The 22826-nt window shown below is 48.8% G+C and overlaps 1 long non-coding RNA gene across 1 annotated transcript in view; it reads left to right on the top strand.

Moving 5' to 3' along the window:
• LOC129152065 (uncharacterized) overlaps window positions 1–22826 on the top strand; it is a 42940-nt gene that overhangs the window by 10463 nt on the left and 9651 nt on the right. Inside the window, exon 2 of the long non-coding RNA XR_008558809.1 lies at window positions 7168–7301. This is a non-coding gene — a long non-coding RNA (uncharacterized LOC129152065). The remainder of the gene's footprint in view (window positions 1–7167; window positions 7302–22826) is intronic.

The raw sequence follows: 22826 nt of genomic DNA, 5'->3' as shown, positions 1-22826 counted from the left end.
AATTATTATAAAACGTGTGCAAAGTCCGACCATGCCCTCCTTCACCAGCGGAAGGAGAAAACCTGCCACAAAAGCAAGTTACTGGCACCCCGATCAATGTGGTTTCCCTTCTCAGGCTCTTCTCGCCAGGTCTGGTTTGTGCAATTTCCTCAATCAGCGAAGGATGACCACTATGCTCTACCTCACCTTGGTCAGGGCTAATGTCAGCTAGCAAATGCACAAAAGAATGGACTTCCACCACGTTCTCCTAGAGAATCTGCTCACAGTGATTTTGAATTAGGTCATCACATTTCCTTAAAAAATATTTATTATATATATTTTATATATTTATATAAAACATAGATATATTTATTTTAATACATTATATTTTAATATGCTTACTTTATTTTATATTATATAAATATATATATATATATATTTGGCTTTCAAATTTTCTATGGATTAAGTCCAAATATAAGCTAAATATTTCAAGAAAGAAGTAGCTAGCTTAGTAAATCTGGGACATGCTTACACTTTTATTGTCAAGCTTAATCTTTTTTATTTAAGTTAGGTCAGCGATTTTCAGCCAGGGTGCCACAAGGAGTTTTAAAGCATGTGATACCTGACTATTTAGTCAGGGGCACTGACCTCTTTTCCCTTAGGTTGTCAAATAAAAATATGACAACAGCTAATACAACAATATCCATCCAGTGTGAATGAATCAAAATTTTATCTTTTTTGTTTTTATCAAATTAGCAAAAAATATATATTTTTGGTGTGCCACAGAATTTTAGCAATTTGTTTATGTGTGCCATGAGATGAAAAAGGTTGAAAATTACTGAGTTAGACCATTTGCCTTTTTAAAAATAAATAAATAAATTTTGAATTTATCAAAAGGATGTTTTATGTTCATTGAATTTGCATTTCACAGTCAGCTCTTTCTTCTATTCACACCTGAAAATGAAGTACTGTGAAGGAAGCAGAGTGCATTAGACAGTAGCATTAGCTTTGAGGGTAGACAGATCTGGATTTGAATCCTAGCTGTGCAGCTGACTATACCTGGAATGAATCCCTTGACTCCTTTAACTCCTCGCTTTTCTGCGTGTAAAAACAAAATAATCATACCTACCCCCCTTGAGAAGCCTGATAGGGCAGAGGTTAACCTCTAACCTTGTGGGTTTGGACAAGTTACTTAACTTAAGCAGTTTCCTTATCTGTAAAATGAGAATAATGGGATATTTAGCATGTAAGACTGCTGTGAGGATGAATTGAATCAATTCATGTAAAGTACCTAGAACAATGTCAGGTCTATAGCAAGAGGGTAATCAAGAAGACCTATGATTATTATAGGGTTGTTGAGATATTATCTCTAACGTCCTGGAACATGGGAGAGGGGCACAAACAGAACACACCCAGTGCAGTCCACCTCTCAGCATCAGAGTCCTCCTTGTCCCCATTGTGATGGGCCAACCCAACTTCTTCCTGGTAATCAGGACGTTCGTTCCAGCTACACTGACTCCAATTCAGTAATACAAGGAATCCAAAATGTCCAGAGGGCAGCCTCAACCTCCAATATGCCCCAAGAAAAGACTTCTTTTCTCACGCAATGAAATCTCCAAATCCACTAAACCCACGGTCAGAGGGAAAGAGAACAACAATATTCCAATGAGTTATTAGGTTGAGTGGTGAGCGGGGCCACTCCAATCTTTACTCACGTATCCTGGCTACATATTTGCTGCTGGTTTTAAGACATGTATTGCATCTGATAGGACACCACTTCAACTTTGCAAGGTATTGTCTCCTAGATGTTATAGTAATTGAGCCTTTTCCCAACCCTTCCTCTGTCCTGTCAAGCCAGCTGCTTCTGAATTATGGGACACACTGTTAGAGTATTCAGAGAACCATTGAGCAAGCACCAATGAAACTAAGAAAAGGCTAACACCACAGAGTAGATAATCTTGTAGATATCTTTCCATACTGTCCCCATTGCAAGAGTTTCAAATGTATTTCTCTCCCCCAGATCTCCTTGGCACCAATCTCCTATTGTTCGTTCAATGTTCCCAACCAGCAGGCCAACTTCTTGCCATTGCCCATGAGACAATGTAGAGCAATGCCTGACACTAGCTTGCCCTAATGAAGTGAACAAACTGATGTATTTAAAGTTCTGGGAGGATTTTATTTCAGCACTATCTCAGGGCACCCCTGCATCGGGCTGTAGCACAATGGCTGGTGATTTGCCATTCGTGTGGGCTCAGGATGCAGATCTGTTTATAAATCAGGTCTGATAGGGAATTACTCTTGAGGCCTCTAGTGTGAGTTAAATGAGAAGTAGAAAAAACAGGGACCATGTGAATATAAGTCACCTGTTCATGAAGCTTTCTTGGATCAACTAGGGCCCACTTTCATATATACCACTTCTATATTCTGATGGATTACTGCAGTGCATGCCCAAATTTGTGGTTCAGTGAATTAGATAACTCAGCTCCTGCTGGATAGTTTGCATCACATAAATATTTCATGATCCATGGTCAGGCATTCAGTATTCACCAGTAGCAAGCCAGGAGCTACTTTTCAAATTGAAAATAGTTATTGGCACAGGGTCAAGCCTTTACTCCAGGGGTTTGTGCTGTGATTCTCATTAATGGGACTTTCAGAAGCTCTTTACAGCCAACATTTTTCCCTTTATCCCAGGCTACCACCAATGATAATTCAAGTAATTTATAATTGAGTTATTTCTCCCAGCAATGAGGCTATTCTTGGACCTCTAAATATATGACCAAATACATCCCAAATCCAGTTGTGACTCTGTTTCCTAGAGCCGCTTCTGATACCAATTTTATCAGTCAGAGTCCCAATATGAAACACGACTTGCTTAAAATAATTTGTTTAAGGTTTTATTTACAAAGGGACTGATTACAAAAGTGTGGATGGGGGCATGGAAACCACAAAAGATGCGCAGAAGCATGGGTCCAGCAGTAGTGGAACTACGATCATCCCTAAGTTCACAAGGACCAGAACAGGGAGAGAATGTTGAGTGGAGCAGAGACCAGCTTGATAGGAGCAATGACCTGCTGTTGAGGTACACAGCCAACTTGAGCAACCTCACCACACCTTCCTTCCAAGGCTCCCACAGGGTGTAATCCATCCACAAGCCAGAGGCTTGGAAGCATGTTGAACCAATCCCTACAGATTACTTTCCCAGGACAGAGTGCAGGGTGGAGAAGAATGACTACCAACAGGTTGGGGTCACTAAGCCAGCTTGGAGACTGGCTACCACATTTAATCCCTGTAGTTCATCTTTCCAGGGTAAAACAGTGGGGATAAGAATAAAGCTGTTCAACAAAGTAATTAGGATACATTAGTTCCCTTTCCTTTCACAGAAGTTGACCTTCTAAACCTAGATTCATGAACTGGTTACTTGCCTTTCTCTGGTTTGGATATAACCGTTACTCAGTCTTTGGGCTATGGATACATTGGTGGTCCAGTGGTAAAATGTCTTACTTCTAAAAAATAGAGTCCTAGTGCAAGCCTGCGCAAAGACATCTTTGTTCCCACTGCTGGTTCACCACTCATTCCTGATTTAATTGCTTTCTCTCTTCCTTTTCCTGTACCCAGAAACCACTCATTTCCCAAGGTTTATTTCTGGAGGCTAAAATAAAATAAATTACTAAGTCCCAAAAAAATCTGCACAACATTATTTGTTATTAGGTGTTTGGATTTCAATTGCTTCTGACTGTCAATTTTCACTGATAGCAACTGCATGAGCAACCTGCCAAAAACACTCCTGATTAGCACGTGAGGTCTCTGTCTACCCTGGCAGGAGTGGTTTTAATTTATATTCACACCAATTTATTTCAGTGTTGTTTTACAGCCTCATAGAGATCTGTATCTATTCAGGCCAGGGGACGCAAAGTAAAATGTAGGTTACACAAATGAGTGAAGCAGGTCAAAGTATGGTGTAGATTGTGACAAAAATGTGCCAAAGCCACATGTGGAGGTTTTCAAATTCAAAAATTTTAAAACATTCCCTTCCTCTCCCACGTCACTATTTTCCTTTTCTCCTGGATCATTCCCATCAGCATACAAATATGCTGTTACTTCACCCATTCAGAACAAAACAAACAAACCACTCTTGATCTTATTTCCTCCTTCAGCTTTGCTCCCCGTTTATAGTAAAATCTAGAAATGAGTAGTCTTTACTCGCTGCCCCCAATGTTTCCCCTCCCATTTTCTCTTAACCCATTCAAGTTTTTGTCCCTACCCCTCCCTCCAAACTGCTTTGTTAGGGCCACCAGTGACCTCCATACTTCTATATCCAATTATCAGTTCTAAGTCCTAAACTTATTTGTCCTCTCAACAGCACTTGACACCACGTCCTCTTGGTTTTCCTTCTGTCTCCTTTGCTGCTTTCTTCTTGTCCTTCCTAACCTCTGAGACTGGGTCTAATGCTGAACTGCCTCAAAGCTTTTGATCTCTTCTCTTTTCTCTGTCCCATTTACTCCCTTGATTGTATCATTTCTAGTGATGGTTTAAAAACCATCTATCAGGTAGATATCCATTGTACACTTACTAGTAAAACCTATATAATCTTATTAACCAATGTCACCCCAATAATTTAAACTAAAAAAAATGTTTAATTAAATATATATATACTAGAGGCCCGGTGCACGAAATTCTTGCATTAGGGGGTAGGAGGTCCCTCAGCCCGGCCTGCTTCCTCTAGCAGTCCGTGAGCCCTCGGGGGATGTCTGACTGATGGCTGATGTGGGGAGCGGGCCTAAGCCGGCATTCGGACATCCTTAATGCTCCCACCACCACCACTGCACTCGCCAGCCATGAACCCAGCTCAGGGCTTCTGGCTGAGCAACGCTCCCCTGTGGGAGCACACTGACCACCAGAGGGTGGTCCTGCGTTGAGCGTCTGTCCCCTGGTGGTCAGTGCGCATCATAGTGACTGGTCATTCTGCTGTTTGGTCAATTTGAATATTAGCTTTTTATTATATAGGAATATATATATGCTGAGGACACCTAAATATACACCTCTAACCCAGTTATAATAAACTCCAAACTTATATACTCAAATTGATCTTAAATTTTCCACTGGGATATCTAGTAGACACTTCAAATTAACAAAGAAATCTGATCTGAACTTCTTCTCTAAATGTGCTCTGCTCATCCTTGTCCATCTTGTCAATAGCTAGACCATGTTTCCAGATGTGCAGGCCAATAATCTTGGTGTCACCTTTGACCCCTCTCTCTCACACCCCAGTTCAACCTATCAGGAAAGTATGCTGACTCTGCCTTAAAAATATATCCAAGTGTTTCAGTTTGTAATGATGAAAAAGTTCTGGAGATGAATGGTGACTATGGTTGTACCACAGGCAAATGTACTTAATGCCACTGTACACTTACAAATGGTTAAAATGGTACATTTTATGTTGTCATTTTTGTTTTGTTTTATTTAAATACTAGAGGCCCGGTGCATGAAAATTCATGCACTGGGGGGGGGGGCGTGTCCCTCAGCCCGGCCTGCACCCTCTCACAGTCTGGGATCCTTCGGGGGATATCCACCTGCCAGCTTAGGCCCACTCCCTGGGGGATCAGGCCTAAGCTGGCAGACGGACATCCCTCTGGCAGCTCGGGAGCCCTCGGGGGTGTCTGACTGATGGCTTAGGCCCAATACCTCCCGGGTAGTGGGCCTAAGCTGCAGTCGGACATCCTTAGCGCTCCCGTTACCACCGCTCTGCTTGCAGCCGTCAGCCCAGCTTGTAGCTGAGCAGAGCTCCCCCTGTGGGAGCTCCCCCTGCATTGAGCATCTGCCCTGGTGGTCAGTGTGCATCATAGCAACCAGTTGGTCCCAGTTGTTCCATTGTTAGGGTCAATTTGCATATTACCCTTTTATTATATAGGATTCATTTTGCTTCATGTTTTATTTCACCTCTATTTAACACATAGACACACAGAATCTTACTGCTTTTTCCCACCATCTGTTATTACCATGGTCTAAGCCACCATCATCTTGTTTGGATTATACCAATGGCTTCTAACTTCTTCCTGATTCTATCCAGAACCTCCTATGGTTTACTCTCAACACCATGGCCAGAGTGATTAATTTAAAACCTAGATAGGATCAGCTTAATCCTTATCTCCAAACCTCACAATGGCTCCCCATTTCACTGGAGGTATAGCCAAATTTCTCACGATAGCCTATAACACTCTTCATGCGCTCGCCTCCTGTGGTCTCTCACCTTCTCGCCAGTACACTTCTGCTCACTTCCTCCAGCCGCACTACCCTCACTGCTGCTTCTGGGGCACTCCAGGCCTGTTTGCATCATGGCTTCTTAGCTTTTGTTTTGCCTTGACCACTGTTCACCCAAGTATTAACCTTTTTCATTCTGTTCCTTCAAGTCGGCTAAAACCTCACCTTCCTAAGTACTCTGGACGATTATTATTATCACTTGCACTCCCTAACTTTGAGATTACTTACTTTGCTCTACTATTTTTTTCTTTTTTTAAAACAGCATTTCTCATTTTCTAATGTATTATGCAATTTATTTATTATTTTTTACTGTCTATCTCCCCTATTAGAAGATAAACAGTGATCTTTGTCTATTTTCCTCACATTTATATCCCAAGAGGCTAGAACAGTGTTTGACACATAAAATACATACTCAACAAATATTTATTGAGTGAATGAATATGTAAATGAATTGGTTTGAAGGAGCATCAAATTATAACCTTTTCAGAGTGCCCACCTGTCTTGATTTAGTCCTAATGAGAAAATGGAAACTGTATTTGGGGACAGACTAAACAGGGACAATAGGACACAGGGAACAGTAAGAGAGGTGGTGTAGAATGAGATTATGAAAGTCCTTCAAGTAAAGGAAGATAGGACCCCAACTGTCTATGTGGTAGGGAGTTTTATTAGACACTGAAGATGGAGAACAATTTGGCCATCGGCCAATGCAGAGTAAAATCTGCATTCAGCCTAGAAACCTTTATAAGATGGTCCAGCAAGGTGAGCAACCATTACCTATGGTCTCATGTTTTAAGATAAACTAAAACCATTTATAGATGAATCCAACTTACAATAGTTCAACTTCAATAAATTTTTCAAGATGGGTGATAATGGTGCAAAAGCGATATGCATTCAGTAGAAACCATGTTTTGAATTTTGATCTTTTCCCAGGCTAGTGATATGTGATGCAAGACTCTTTCATGATGTTGGGCAGCTGAAGCAAGCCACAGCCCCCAGTCAGGCACATGATCACACAACCGATATTGCCAGCGTTTTCTGAATCTTGTGTTCTGAGCGCATATAAGGTAGGCTGGTCTAAGCTATAATGTTCGGTAGGTCAGGTGTTTTAAATGCATTTTCAACTTATGACATTTTCCACTTTCAATATCAGGATATAAAACCATCATGAGTTGAGGAGGACCTGTATTGTCATCCAAGCCAAAGAGTCTTGATAACGGTCACTTTACTCCTTGGATAATCCCTGGCATGTCACAGTACTCTCTTTATTTTTCCATATGCTTGAAATATTTCAAAAACTAAAATTTCTAGATTGCAAAGAAGGAAATTCTCCAGAAAATCAGGTAAGATTGTGGGCTAGATAGGTGCCTATTTTAGCATTAGTATGTTTTTACATATACATGATTGTTTAGTAATAGGTGCTAAAGGCTTATTTCTTTATTTCAACCACTGTCTTACCTTTTGCCCAACCAAAATTATCATCTCCCTCGCTAGTCCCAATAAGAAAACTATTCTGTCAGTTTCCCTTCCCAATTTGCCATGTCCGTGTATGTATGAGTCTATCATAGAAATCTTGAATTCTTTCTGAGCCCCATCCTTAACATTCAATCTGCCGTTATTCTGTTCAAATTGGCATTTTACTTCTTATCTCTCCTGCTACCGACCCAGCCCAAGCCCTATTCAGCTCACGCCTGTATTTCTGCATTAATTCATTTAATCCTCACAATGTGAAGTAGATGGCACTTCACGATGCTGAATTTGAACCACAAAGAGAATCTCCCTTCCTGAGAGTCAAGGGCTTCTAAGTGAAGAGCAGGACTGGATCCCAGGCAGGCTGATCCCACAGTCTCTTCTCTTAACCTCTGTGCAACCAGTGTTTGCTCAGTTCCTGAATGAACTGGCCAAATCCCCCGCCTCTGAGCCCTCTCTCCTCCGATCCATTCTATATACTCGTTTCCCTAAAAATCTGTCTCAGCCAACTGCTCTCTATCTTCAGCATCGAAAAAGGCTCTTAATCACACATGGCATCAAGACTTGACCTTCCCTGTGCTAAAGGCCTTCCATCATATGGCCAGTCCCACTTTGACTCTTAGTGGTCCCCAGTTCCTGCTGCACCCGCTTCTCCCACTGGCTCTATTCTCACAGACACCTTGCCTGCCTCCGGCCTGAAGAAAAGCCATTGCAATCCACTCCCAACTCATCTTCCTTTGGCTCCCAAAGAACGTGTGTTCTACTCTACCCTGTGGCCCTTAATTAAAATTTCTTTGTGTGGGTTTCAGTTTCTCACAGGGTTTCTCAAACCACTATTGACCTTTTAAATTGAATTATTCTTTGTTGTGGGGGCTGTTCTGTGTATTGCAGGTTGTTGAGCAGCATCACTGACCTCTATGTACTACATGCCAGCACTAACACCTCCACACCCCACTAGCACCCACCCACCCCTCCTCCTAGCTGTGACCACCAAAATGTTTCCAGGAATTGTCAAATGTTCCCTGGGGGCAAAATCACCCCTAATTGAGAACCACTGATCTAGACTGTAAGCTCTCCAATTTCAGGGACTGCATCTTATGCATTTTCATGTTCTTTACAGCATCCAACATCGGTGCCTCATACATAGCAAAACTCAATAAATAACCATTAAGTAAGGCTTCCCCAAGAGCTACGCCATCATGTCAGATCTGGGCTCCACTTCTCAGTACCTCATTCACCACATGAGAGCTCACAGCTCGATGCTGGCTGCAGAGAAAGCTAGGCTTACCACGATCTTTTGTGGTCAACTGTTCCACTATGTGGAACAGCAAAATTGAAGAAAACTGAGCTTCCGGAGCTTTAGCTAGCACTTGTAGCAGGCCATAAGTCTAATCTTTTCTTCCAGATATATTAAAAAGAAAGAAAAAAGCTTATTCAAAACCAAGCATTAAACTATGAGATGCTAAATAAAATGGCTAAAACCTCTCTGGTGTTCAATTTTTTTCTATACTAGGACAGCATGTGGCAGTGATTTTCAACCTTTTTCACTTCACAGCACACATAATCTAATTACTAAAATTCTGTGGCATGCCAAAATATATATATTTTGCCGATCTGACAAAAAAAGGTATAACTTTGACTGATTTACAAAATAATAATAATAAAATAATAATAATAATAATAATTACCTACCCTTTTTGTTCCAAAGTGATTTTTTTTTTTAAATCAGGTACCTATACTTGTATATAGGATTTCTGGTACCAAGAATTAACCAATCAGATGCAACCTTCTTATGTGATATGACCAATAAGAAACTGTAAAACTCTATTATATGACCTATATATTTATGGTTCAAGACAGGGCATGAATACCTATGAATATTGTTGTGTTGGCTGTTGTCATTTTTTTTTTTATTTGACTATCTAAGGCAGCAATTTTCAACCAGTGAACTGCAAGAATTTTTAAAACATGCAATACCTGACTATTTAGTCAGGGGCACTGATCTCTTTTCCCTAAGACTGTTTACCCCAACCTGGTGATTCCCTGAGACCCCACCCTACCCAACTCCTGGGCCCACCCAAGCCGTTTCCAGTGGCTTTTCCATACAAATATCCTCTCTTAGCCCATGCTTCAGATTTTGCTAAAATCTTTCAAACAAGTAGCATCTGGTCTCTGTGTACTCCGTACTTCTTGCTAAGTGGCTGAAGGACTGGCACTAGCAGCAGCCAGCCTCAGTTTGCAGCTTGGCCTCTCTTGGGCACTTCCTAGCCTAGCACGAGTAGCACCATCTGCAGATCACTGTAGCTCATGCCAGGTGGCTATGGGCAGGGCACAGGCAGCAGAGGACCTTGGCCTGCACCTCCTGGAAGGCCCCAGAGCTGTACACCTAATGGACAGCTTCAAACCATGCCAGATTACAACCCAACCACCCCCCGCGAGTAACATTCTCAAAGGGCGAACACAGTGGGCACCAAAGCCCCACCGAAGCAAGTCCTGCTAGTGTGGGGTCGGCCCATGCACAGCAGCTCATCCTCAGTAGATGCAGCCAGGCCTCGAAGGCAACCAGCCTGGAGGTCAGTCCCTCCCAGTGACGTGCCAATAGCAATCAAGGCTCAACTACAACAGGAGGTGCACATAGCCCACATGGGAGGCACACCTGGTGTGCCCAGCTCAAGGAATGGCGGAGGCTGTGCCACTGGTCCCTACAAGACACCTGCTACATTAGGCCACCCTACCAAGACCAGGAGATGTAGCAGCTCTACCAAATACATAGAAACAAACACAGGGAAGCAGCAAAATGAGGAGATAAATAAACAGGCCCCAAATTAAAGAACAGGAGAAATCTCCAGAAAAAGAACTCAATGAAACTGAGGCAAGCAAACTATCAGATACAGAGTTCCAAAACAATGGTTCTAAAGATGCTCAAGAATCTTAATGAGAACTTCAACAGCATAAAAAAAAGGACATGGAAACCATAAAAAAAGAACCAGTCCGAAATGAAGAATACACTAACTGAAATGAAGAATAATTTACAGTAGAGTAGGTGAAGCAGAGGATCAAATCAGCTATTTGGAATATAAATGTGGGAACCACGCCAGTGAGAGCACAGAGGCCTTGTCATTCATACACCGGGATGTTCAAGGCCATTCTGGCATGAGCCTCAACGGGGATGTCCAAGGACTCTAAGCCTGGGAATCATAATCAGGCTAAGATACCAAGTGGGTGCAAGGACACACGGTACACTGTGCTCTTCTGTAACCAAAATGACTGATGTCACTGTTGGTGCCCACTCTTTGCCTCTGGAGTAATGTACAGTTTACTGACCAAGAGTGTGTGAAGAAGTCTGCTAGAGGGAGAGCAGCTGGGCAGAGAGAGCTCAGAGAAGCAGAGACAGTAGACAGAGAGAATGTAGCTCCTAGGTGTGCAGGAGAGGCTAGAGAGCTCAGACAGAGCTGAGAGCTGATCCTGCTGTGATGTAAGGCTAAGAGCTCACAGAGAGCTCAGATAGAGCTACCATGTTAACCAGCCAGTGTGCTGGGCAGGGGAGACAGGAGAAGCTGCTGAGCCAGAGGAGCTACTGAGGCTGAAGCTCTAAGGGAGAGCTCAGGTGCTGCTATAATGTAAGGCGGTGAGTCTGGGGCAGCATGCGGCTGCTCAGATACTAAGAGTGGGGACAGAGATTAATGCTGCTTTTGTGAGAAAGATACGTATTCACCAGTCAGTGTCCGGCTGCCTGCCTGTATGGATTTTACTGTAAGAAACTGTCTTATCTGATGGCTATGTGACCACTGGTTCTGCAATAAAGACTCATTCTTATGCACCCAGCACTTCTCATGGCCTCTCCATCTTCCCACCACTGAGGATTGGCCTGTGTCTCTGTGAGCAGAAGATAAAGGAGGAACTTGGACTAAGTTCCCAACAGTTAGTTCAGTGGGCAGGGTTCGAGGAAGAACCAGCCCTGGAGTAGTCGTGAAGAATTCAGAAGAATACGTGGACTCAGCGAGCAGCAGTGCTGAGCAGCAATCCTGCTGTCTCTGACAATAAGGAAACAGAAAACAGTCAGAACAGCAAGAAGAAAAAAGAATCCAAAAACATGAGGATAGTGTAAGGAGACTCTGGGATACCAACCTTTGTATCATGGTGTGTGGAAGGAGAGAGAGAGCAAGAAATTGAAAACCTACGTATTTGAAAAAATAATGACAGAAACTGTCCCTACCCTGATGAATGAAATAGACATACAAGTCCAGGGTGATTTTTCTACAGAAACTTTGCAGGCCATAAGATATTGGCACGAAATATTCATGAAAAGCAATGACCTAGCCAAGACTACTCTACCAGCAAAGCTATCATTTAGAATCAAAGGGCAGTTAAAGAGCTTCACAGACAAGAAAATCTAGAGTTCATCAAAACCAGTATTACAAGAAATATTATAGGGTCTTCTTTAAGAAGAAGCAACAACAACAAAAAAGGTCAACATATGAATTATAAAATGGTAATAAATACATATCTAGCAACAAAGTTGAGTATTATCCCATGCACTTAGAGGTTGCCAGTCCGATTCCCAGTCAGGGCACATGCCTGGTTTGTGGGCTCGATCCCCAGTAGGGGGTATGCAGGAGGCAGCCAATTGATGTTTCTACTCGTCTCTCCCGTTCTAAAAAAAAAAAAAAAAAAAAAAATTAATAAAAACATATTTTTTAAATTACTTTAAAAGCAAATAGACTAATTGCTCCAATCAAAAGATATATGAATATATATATATATATATATATACTAGCTTTCCCGTTGCAGGAAAAATCCTGCAATAGGATTTCCTGCTGCACTCTACCCCACCTCCGTTCCTCCCTTGTCCCCCGCCTCACCTTCTCCTCCAGCCCGCCTGCATTTCCCTTCGCCCCCGGCCCTGCCTCCGCTCCGCCATTGTCGCCCTCCCCGCCTTCTCCTCCAGCCCGCCCGCGTTTCCGTTAGCCCCCGGCCCCGCCTCCGCTCTGCCATTGTCGCCCGCCCCGCCTTCTCCTCCAGCCCGCCCGCGTTTCCGTTAGCCCCCGGCCCTGCCTCCGCTCCGCCATTGTCGCTCGCCCGCGTTTCCCTTCGCCCCCGGCCCCGCCTCCGCCCCGCCCTTGTCACCCGCCCCGCCTTCTCCTCCAGCCCACCTTCGTTTCCCTTCGCCCCCGGCCCCACCTCCGCCCCGCCTTCTCCTCCAGCCCGCCTGCTTTTCCGTTCGCCCCCGGCCCTGACTTCGCTCCTCCCTTCTCCTCCCCTCCCCCCGTTTCGACGCTGTCTTGATATGCAAATTAGCCGCCATCTTTGTTGGGTAATTTGCATACTCGTCCTGATTGGTTGGTGGGCGTGGCTTGGCTGGTGGGCATGGCTTAGGTGTAGCGAAGGTGCGGTCAATTTGCATATTTGTCTATTATTAGATTATAGATATATATATATATATATATATATATATATATATATAGTAACTGAATGGATAAAAAAACAAGACCCTTACGAATGTTGTCTACAAGAGACCCACTTCAGATCAAAAGACACACACAGAGAAACCAAGATGGCGGCATAGGTTAAACACCTAACCTGCAGCCGGGCACAACAATTTCAAAAATACAACTAGAGGTCAGAACGGACATCGTCCAGAACCACAGGAAAGTTGGTGGACTGAAATGCCCACAGCTGGGGAGAAGGAGAAGGCCACGGGGACAGTCGGGGAAGCCGTAAAAGCCTGAGGTATGGAGAAACGGGCGGAGACACGAGCACATGCGCCTGCGGGGAGGATGGAACCGGAGAGGAGGGGGCGGCTGATGACCTGGCCGGAGTTCACTGGCAGGAAAGAGATAAAAGCTCCGGAGTGCGCTGAGCACCGGCTCCGATTGCACTGAACCCCATTCCGGGCGAAACCCTGGGAAACTCACTAACTTTCGCAACTCCGCCGCCCCCGCAGGCCGCCCGGCCCGGGACGCTGGGGACGCCGCCGCAGCGGCGGCGCCCGGAGCCCGGCAGCCTCCCAGCACCCGTCCCCGCCGCGCAGCCCCCGCTCGCCTGGTGCCGCGGGCCACGCGCCCCGCACACCGGACGGAGGCCCGGGCGCCCTCTCCGTGCACCTCCCGGCGGCGCTAGACTTCAGTAGAGTTGACTGAATTCAAGGGATTAAGAAGTATAAATTGGAGGGACGCCGCAGCGGCGGCGGCGACGTCCGGAACACAGCGATGGCGGTGCCTGGAGCTCGGCGGCCGCCCAGCGCCCGTCCCAGCCGCGCGGCCCTCGTGCGCCTGGTTCCACGGGACGCGCGCACCGCGCACCGGACGGAGGCCCGGGCGCCCTTTCCGTGCACCTCCCGGCGGCGCTAGACTTCAGTAGAGTTGACTGAAATGAAGGGATTAAGAAGTACAAATCGGGAAGTTTGAAAAAGATGGCGGCGGAGGTTAAAGGCTGCTCTGTTGCCTCGCACCCAGCGAAATCGGAGGGGATGAGGTGTGGAGGTGCGTGGGTCTGGCTGGTGGCGGGGGAAAGGGGCTTTTGTTCCAAACCTAAGGGAGATTAGCTCTCCATCACCCTGAAACCCATCTTCTGGTGAACCCCGGGAGACCCAGATGCCTGCGGGGAGAGGCGGGACTCTTGCAGAGGTACGCCCAGCAATCAGTGTTTGCTGCGCTGGAGTGCGGAACGAAGGGACTTAGATACGTGGAAGGCAGAAGGACCAGACTCACAGCCATCGCGGCTCGCCGCACCATGGCCTGTTGGCGCCCTGAGACCCCGCCCCGCCCTGGGACCCGCCCCGCACGTTTTGAAGACCCGCCCCGCAAGTCTTGCAGGCACACCTGCGCCCCAAGCAACGGCTTATGCATGTGGGTGGACTGCCCTCTGGCAGCGGACCAGATGATCTGCTGTTCTAGTCGGACTGCTCCAGGGCCACTCAGACAGGAGGAAGAAACTACAGTTTTTGCTGTAATCCTTGCTGAGTGCCTAAGGCAGTAGCTGATCTACACCCCATTGGAGACCCAGAAACGAGGGCATCTAGTGGTCTGTGGGAGATGACACCAGATTTCAACCACGTGCATAAGGGACACATTCAACGGGAATATTCAGTGAACGCCAAAGCTTTGCTGCACCAAGACCCGGCCCATAAACATGTCTCATGCACAGCAACTCTTCCTTTATAGACAAAGAGAGCCCCCCCAGTGACAACAACAACAATCAAGACTTAACTATACAAAGGAGGACCAAGATGGAGGCATAGGGCGGAAGCCTGATTGTTGCCTACCACAACAACTTTGAGACTACGACAAGAGAGCAGAGCAGACACCATCCAAGACCACCATAGGGCTGGCTGAGTAGATGCCCTACAACTAGAATAAAAGAGGGGTATGTGGGATGATGCTGATGCCGGTGACCCAAAGACCACACTTTAAGAACTACGGCTCAGGCGACACAAAAGAACTATGGCTCAGGCGATACAACAGCGGCCTGGAACGTGCTCGGCGCAGTTCCCCCGGCGGTCTCCGGCTGAGGGGACGGCTCCACTGGCAGCCAAGCACGGACAGACGAGCCCCTATGAGACATGGGGTGGGAGACTCCGCGCTTGCTGACCTCTGAGTCCGTCAAGAATCTCAACGCCCCGGAAGCGGCCAGGTGCGCATGCTCGGCGACCGGCCACCGATGCAGACCCAAGGGCCGACGCAGCGACGCCAGACTGGCCCACCGCCATGCACCGGGTGCACCGGAGCTTCGCCGAGCCGCCGCCCGACGAGTTCTGCAGCAGCCATACTGGAGCTCTGGAAGGATGGCCAGGGGAATTGCTGAGGGGGGATTGACCGGCAGGAATTGGGATCGGGAAGACGGGGCCCCGCTGAGACCCGGGTGCGGGCGGGGTTGCGCGCCTCTGGGCTCGGGTGTGGTCACACGCCTCTGGGTATAAGTGAGGCCTCACGTCCCTGGGTCTAGGTGAGGCCACATGCCCCTGGGTCCAGGTGAGGCCGGACTCCGGGTCCGGGTGAGGCCAAGTGCCCCTGGACCCGGATGACGCTGGATCCCGTGCCCGGGCGAGGCCAAGCGCCCCTGAGTCTGGGAGAGCCCACACACCCCTGGGTCCAGGCGAGACCATGTGTCCCTGGATCCGGGTGAGGCCGTGTGCACCTAGGCCCGGGTGAGCCCAAGTGGCCCTGGGTCTGGGAGAGGCCAAGCGTCCCTGGGTCCGGGTGAGACCATGTGTCCCTGGATCCGGGTGAGGCCTCGGGCACCTAGGCCCGGGTGAGGCCACGTGCCCCTGGGTCTGGGAGAGGCCAAGCGTCCCTGGGTCCGGGCGAGACCATGCGTCCCTGGATCCGGATGAGGCCTCGTGCACCTAGGCCCGGGTGAACCCAAGTGGCCCTGGGTCTGGGAGTGGCCAAGCGTCCCTGGGTCCGGGTGAGACCATGCGTCCCTGGACCCGGGTGAGGCCTCGTGCACCTAGGCCCGGGTGAGCCCAAGTGGCCCTGGGTCTGGGAGAGGCCAAGCGTCCCTGGGTCCGGGTGAGACCATGCGTCCCTGGATCCGGATGAGGCCTCGTGCACCTAGGACCGGGTGAGCCCAAGTGGCCCTGGGTCTGGGAGAGGCCAAGCGTCCCTGGGTCCGGGTGAGACCATGCGTCCCTGGATCCGGATGAGGCCTCGTGCACCTAGGCCCGGGTGAGCCCAAGTGGCCCTGGGTCTGGGAGAGGCCAAGCGTCCCTGGGTCCGGGTGAGACCATGCGTCCCTGGACCCGGGTGAGGCCTCGTGAACCTAGGCCCGGGTGAGCCCAAGTGGCCCTGGGTCGGGGAGAGGCCAAGCGTCCCTGGGTCCGGGTGAGACCATGTGTCCCTGGATCCGGGTAAGGCCTCGTGCACCTAGGCCCGGGTGAGCCCTGGTGGCCCTGGGTCTGGGAGAGGCCAAGCGTCCCTGGGTCCGGGTGAGACCATGTGTCCCTGGATCCGGGTGAGGCCTCGTGCACCTAGGCCCGGGTGAGCCCAAGTGGCCCTGGGTCTGGGAGAGGCCAAGCGTCCCTGGGTCCAGGTGAGACCATGTGTCCCTGGATCCGGGTGAGGCCTCGTGCACCTAGGCCTGGGTGAGCCCAAGTGGCCCTGGGTCGAGGAGAGGCCAAGCGTCCCTGGGTCCGGGTGAGACCATGTGTCCCTGGATCCGGGTGAGGCCTCGTGCACCTAGGCCCGGGTGAGCCCTTGTGGCCCTGGGTCTGGGAGAGGCCAAGCATCCCTGGGTTCGGGTGAGACCATGTGTCCCTGGATCCGGGTGAGGCCTAGTGCACCTAGGCCCGGGTGAGCCCAAGTGGCCCTGGGTCTGGGAGTAGCCAAGCGTCCCTGGGTCCAGGTGAGACCATGTGTCCCTGGATCCGGATGAGGCCTCGTGCACCTAGGCCCGGGTGAGCCCAAGTGGCCCTGGGTCTGGGAGAGGCCAAGCGTCCCTGGGTCCGGGTGAGACCATGTGTCCCTGGATCCGGGTGAGGCCTCGTGCACCTAGGCCCGGGTGAGCCCAAGTGGCCCTGGGTCTGGGAGTGGCCAAACGTTCCTGGGACTGGGTGAGACCATGTGTCCCTGGATACGGGTGAGGCCTCGTGCACCTAGGCCCGGGTGAGCCCAAGTGGCCCTGGGTCGGGGAGAGGCCAAACGTCCCTGGGTCCGGGTGAGACCATGTGTCCCTGGATCCGGGTGAGGCCTCGTGCACCTAGGCCCGGGTGAGCCCAAGTGGCCCTGGGTCTGGGAGAGGCCAAGCGTCCCTGGGTCCGGGTGAGACCATGCGTCCCTGGATCCAGGTGAGGCCTCGTGCACCTAGGCCCGGGTGAGCCCAAGTGGCCCTGGGTCTGGGAGTGGCCAAACGTTCCTGGGTCTGGGTGAGACCATGCGTCCCTGGATCCTGGTGAGGCCTCGTGCACCTAGGCCCGGGTGAGCCCAAGTGGCCCTGGGTCGGGGAGAGGCCAAGCGTCCCTGGGTCCGGGTGAGACCATGTGTCCCTGGATCCGGGTGAGGCCTCGTGCACCTAGGCCCGGGTGAGCCCAAGTGGCCCTGGGTCTGGGAGAGGCCAAGCGTCCCTGGGTCCGGGTGAGACCATGCGTCCCTGGATCCGGGTGAGGCCTCGTGCACCTAGGCCCGGGTGAGCCCAAGTGGCCCTGGGTCTGGGAGTGGCCAAACGTTCCTGGGTCTGGGTGAGACCATGTGTCCCTGGATCCGGGTGAGGCCTCGTGCACCTAGGCCCGGGTGAGCCCAAGTGGCCCTGGGTCTGGGAGAGGCCAAGCGTCCCTCGGTCCGGGTGAGACCATGTGTCCCTGGATCCGGGTGAGGCCTCGTGCACCTAGGCCCGGGTGAGCCCAAGTGGCCCTGGGTCTGGGAGAGGCCAAGCATCCCTGGGTCCGGGTGAGACCATGTGTCCCTGGATCCGGGTGAGGCCTCGTGCACCTAGGCCCGGGTGAGCCCAAGTGGCCCTGGGTCTGGGAGAGGCCAAGCGTCCCTGGGTCCGGGTGAGACCATGTGTCCCTGGATCCGGGTGAGGCCTCGTGCACCTAGGCCCGGGTGAGCCCAAGTGGCCCTGGGTCTGGGAGTGGCCAAACGTTCCTGGGTTTGGGTGAGACCATGTGTCCCTGGATCCGGGTGAGGCCTCGTGCACCTAGGCCCGGGTGAGCCCAAGTGGCCCTGGGTCTGGGAGAGGCCAAGCGTCCCTGGGTCCGGGTGAGACCATGTGTCCCTGGATCCGGATGAGGCCTCGTGCACCTAGGCCCGGGTGAGCCCAAGTGGCCCTGGGTCTGGGAGAGGCCAAACGTTCCTGGGTCTGGGTGAGACCATGTGTCCCTGGATCCGGGTGAGGCCTCGTGAACCTAGGCCCGGGTGAGGCCACGTGCCCCTGGGTCTGGGAGAGGCCAAGCGTCCCTGGGTCCGGGAGAGACCATGTGTCCCTGGATCCAGGTGAGGCCTTGTGAAACTAAGCCCGGGTGAGGCCACGTGCCCCTGGGTCTGGGAGAGGCCAAGCATCCCTGGGTACGGGTGAAGCCAGATCCTGGGTCCGGGTGAGGCCTTGCGCCCCTGGATCCATCCGGGTGAGGCTGGGTCCCAGGCCCGGGTGAGACCACGCGCCCCTTGGGTATGGGTGAGGCCACGTGCCCCTTAGTCCGGGTGACGCCGTGCCCCTGGGTTCGGCCGAGACCAAACCAGAGGGAGTCGGACCTCCATTACCACCATTTGTCCACCATCCAGAGCTGAGGGGTCAGTGCTGACATGTACACATAAGGAACTACTGGTCATCGAAATTGGGTCTCAAAAGAACTGTTGGTCCAGGGGGAAGCTCGCTACAGATTGATTCATTTGCCTGTCAGCATAACTATTATTGCTCGTCTCACATTCAGTTCTTATTAGTATATATCTAGTGACATTTGATCTTGTTCATCTAGAGGAAATGATGAACAACATAGACTGAAGAACAAGAACAGAACCAGAAACAAGGAGGCATCGATCGGACTATCGGGCCTCAGAGGGAGGATAGGGGAGGGTAGGGGGAGGGTGGGGGGGAGGGGGAGAGTTCAACCAAAGGACCTGCATGCATGCATATAAGCCTATCCAACGGTTAAGTTCAACAGGGGATTGGGGCCTGCGTGGGGAGAGGGGTGGGATGGGAATGGGGGGATGAGGACAAATATGTGACACCTTAATCAATAAAGAAATTTAAAAAAAAAAAAAAAAAAAAGACACACACAGACTGAAAGTAACAGGATGTAAAAAGATAATTCATGAAAGTGGAAAAGAAAAGGCTGGGGTTGTAACACCTATACCAGACAGAACAGACTTGAAAACAAAGGCTATTACAAGGGACAAAGAAGGGCCCAAGAGCTCCGCTTCTGGGTGTTTATCTGAAGAAACCGAAACACTAAATCGGAAAGACAAATACATCTATATGTTCACTGCACCATTATTTTTTTAAAGATTTTTTTTTAATCCTCACTGAGGACATGTTTTTATTGATTTTTAGAGAGAGAGACAGAGAGAGAGAAACATCGTTGTGAGAGAGAAACATCCATCGGTTGCCTCCTGTATGTGCCCTGACCAAGAATTGAACCTTCAACCTAGGTATGTGCCCTGATTGGGAATCAAACCCACAACCTTTTGGTACGTGAGACAACACTCCAACCAACCGAGCCCCCCAGCCAGGTCCATGGCAGCATTATTTACAATCGCTAAGATATGGAAGCAACTTAAATGTCCACCAATATATGAATGGGTAAAGAAGAAGTGGTGCATATATACAGTTGAATATGATTCAGCCATTTTTAAAAATGAAATTTTTCCATCTGCAACAACATGGGTGGACATAGAGGGTATTATGCTAACTGAAATAAGTCAGAGAAAGACAAATGCCAGATGATTTCATTTACATGTAGAATCTAAAAAACAAAATAAACAAACAAGCTCTACAGAATCACACTCATGGATACAAGAATATTTTGATGGATGCCAGATGGGAGAGGGGGTTAGAGATGGGTGAAAAGGGTGAAGGGATTTAGAAATACACATAGTTATAGCATCATCATGGGGATGTTAAGTACAGCACAGAGAATACAGTCAATTATATTGTAATAACTATATCTGTTGTCAGGTGGGTACTAGATTTATCAGGGTGATCACTTTGAAAGTTAAATAAATGTCTAATCACTGGGTTGTACACCTGAAACTAACATAGTATTGTATGTCAACTATCATTTAAAAATTTTTGAGCGTCGGCCTGCGGACTGAAAGGTCCCAGGTTCGATTCCGGTCAAGGGCATGTACCTTGGTTGCGGGCACATCCCCAGTAGGGGGTGTGCAAGAGGCAGCTGATCGATGTTTCTAAATCTCTATCCCTCTCTCTTCCTCTCTGTAAAAAAATCAATAAAATATATTTAAAAATTTTTTAAAATAATCACTGTATACTGATAAAGAATCACTATATACTGAAAAAATTCTAAAAAGAATCACTATATATTGTAGGAGAGGTGTAGAGGGTAGGGGGAAAAAAAGATAGCTGAGGCAAAGTGCCTAGAACATAGCAGTTGATCATTTAATTTTCAGCCTTTTTGCCTTACCCAGTTCCTTGTAGCTTTTGGGATATTCACAGGATACATTTAAAGTAAATCGATAGAAACTGATGTGGTTCTCCCTCTGAGACGAAACAGGAACAAGGCCAAGTAAGCCAAAGCGGATCCTCAGCCCCCAGCTTCTCTGCTCTGAGCCCATACGCTACCCCTGACTCAGGCCAACGTCCCTTCCATTCCGGACTCGAATGGGCTTCCTCTCCCACCATTAAAACAGCTCTTCGGAGAGACTCGACACTTATTCTTGATAAGGTATACAATACATGACGTAATAGTAAACATGTTGTGCTGTGGTTTCTCTTAAAGGCATTTTCATCTAAGCATGACACCTGTATTAGAGTGAACAGAAAGAGATTGATTTCAAGGAATTGGCTCACATGGTTGTGAAGGCTGGTGTGTCCAAAATTTAGTGGGATGGGCTGGGAGACTGAAAACTCAGAGAAGAGCTTCGGTTCGAGTCTTAAGGCAGTCTGCTAGCACAGTGGTCGGCTAACTCATTAGTCAACAGAGCCAAATATCAACAGCACAACGATTGAAATTTCTTTTGAGAGCCAAATTTTTTAAACTTAAACTTCTTCTAACGCCACTTCTTCAAAATAGACTCGCCCAGGCCGTGGTATTTTGTGGAAGAGCCACACTCAAGGGGCCAAAGAGCCGCATGTGGCTCGCGAGCCGCAGTTTGCCGACCACTGTGCTAGCAGAATTCCTACTTGCTCTGGAGAAGAATTTGTTCCACTAAGGCCTTCAACTGATTGGATGAGGCCCACCCATGTTATGTTTTACTCAAATCCAAATATGTAAATGCTACTCTCATCCCCAAAACACCTTCACAGAAACATCCAGAATAATGTTTGACCAAATATCTGGGCATCATGGTCCAGCCAAGTTGAACCATCAAGTTAACCACCCTAATACTTTAAAATGAAATACAGACAACTTCCTAAGCAAAACTGCTGGTATCAGTCAGCAGGCAGAACTGCTATCTGAAACTAGGAAAAAAGCCTTCTGCTGTACACCGAACTCACAACACATGACTACACAGCAGGAGGGGTGATTATAGACCCCAAGGACCTTCCCTGAGTTACCTCTGCTTTCTGGATCCTAGAATTTTCAAATACTTGTTTTTCCTGATTCAATAGCAAAGACAATTGCCCTCCGATAGAGGTACCACGCTACACTGCCACTGCTCTAATTATGAGAAGGCATTTGTTCTCTCTCCCCTGAAGATCCGCAGCAGCTGTGAGCAGGAAGGCGGCTTCTGCCTTGTTGATGGTTCCCTCCCTTCTGCCCAGCACACAGTCGCTGCCCAATAAATAATTGCCGAGTAGGTCAAAAAGCCAACGGTGAAAGCCGAACCAACCGCTCCCTGGCTCTCCCTTGTTTGGCAGGACTTTCCAAGACACGAGGCATCTTTACAGATGGAAGGGTTGACTCATTCCCAAGGCGATAACAATGATTATTAGAGTCATGGTCATGTTCAGTTGACAGCATCACAGGGTTTTTCCAGGCGAAGAAATAAATGGAGAGCCACTTCCACACTGTGATTACAGGAACTATTCTTTGGATTGTTTTTGCCGAATACCTGCCGACAGAGAGCACTTCTGTGCCTTTGGAAAATGCCCAGTTTAGGCAGAAACGCATGCATAGCCAGGGCTTTTGCCCGGGAGACTAAAATGCCCCGGAGGTGGGCAATGACTATTTGCACACGGGGAGGATATATTCAGCGTGGAGGATTATCGCAGGAAGGAACCAGGGCTTCCTCTCCCAGGCTGACATCTGCGCTGCTCTTTTCATCCGCTTCTTATTCCCCAGCAAATATCTTTAATTCTGCATCATGTACCAGCGTGTCAGGAAAAGGGCATCGCGGCCAGTGGAGTCTCTGTGACCTTTTGGAGCCGGCTCCTCTCTCCTGGGTTGGGCAGGGGAGCCTCTCATTTGGTTAGGTGTCTGTGTTCTTTTTCCGGGCAGGCTTGCCCCCCCTTCTTTCCTCCGAGCAGGTCCTATTCGACTTCCTTTCCCCTCCAGACGAGTGGGTGGC

This window comes from Eptesicus fuscus, chromosome 2 (genome assembly GCF_027574615.1).
Source record: "Eptesicus fuscus isolate TK198812 chromosome 2, DD_ASM_mEF_20220401, whole genome shotgun sequence".
Classification (NCBI taxonomy): Eukaryota; Metazoa; Chordata; class Mammalia; order Chiroptera; family Vespertilionidae; genus Eptesicus; species Eptesicus fuscus.
Note: the sequence above shows the minus strand (reverse complement) of the source record. Positions and strands in the feature narration are given on the sequence as shown.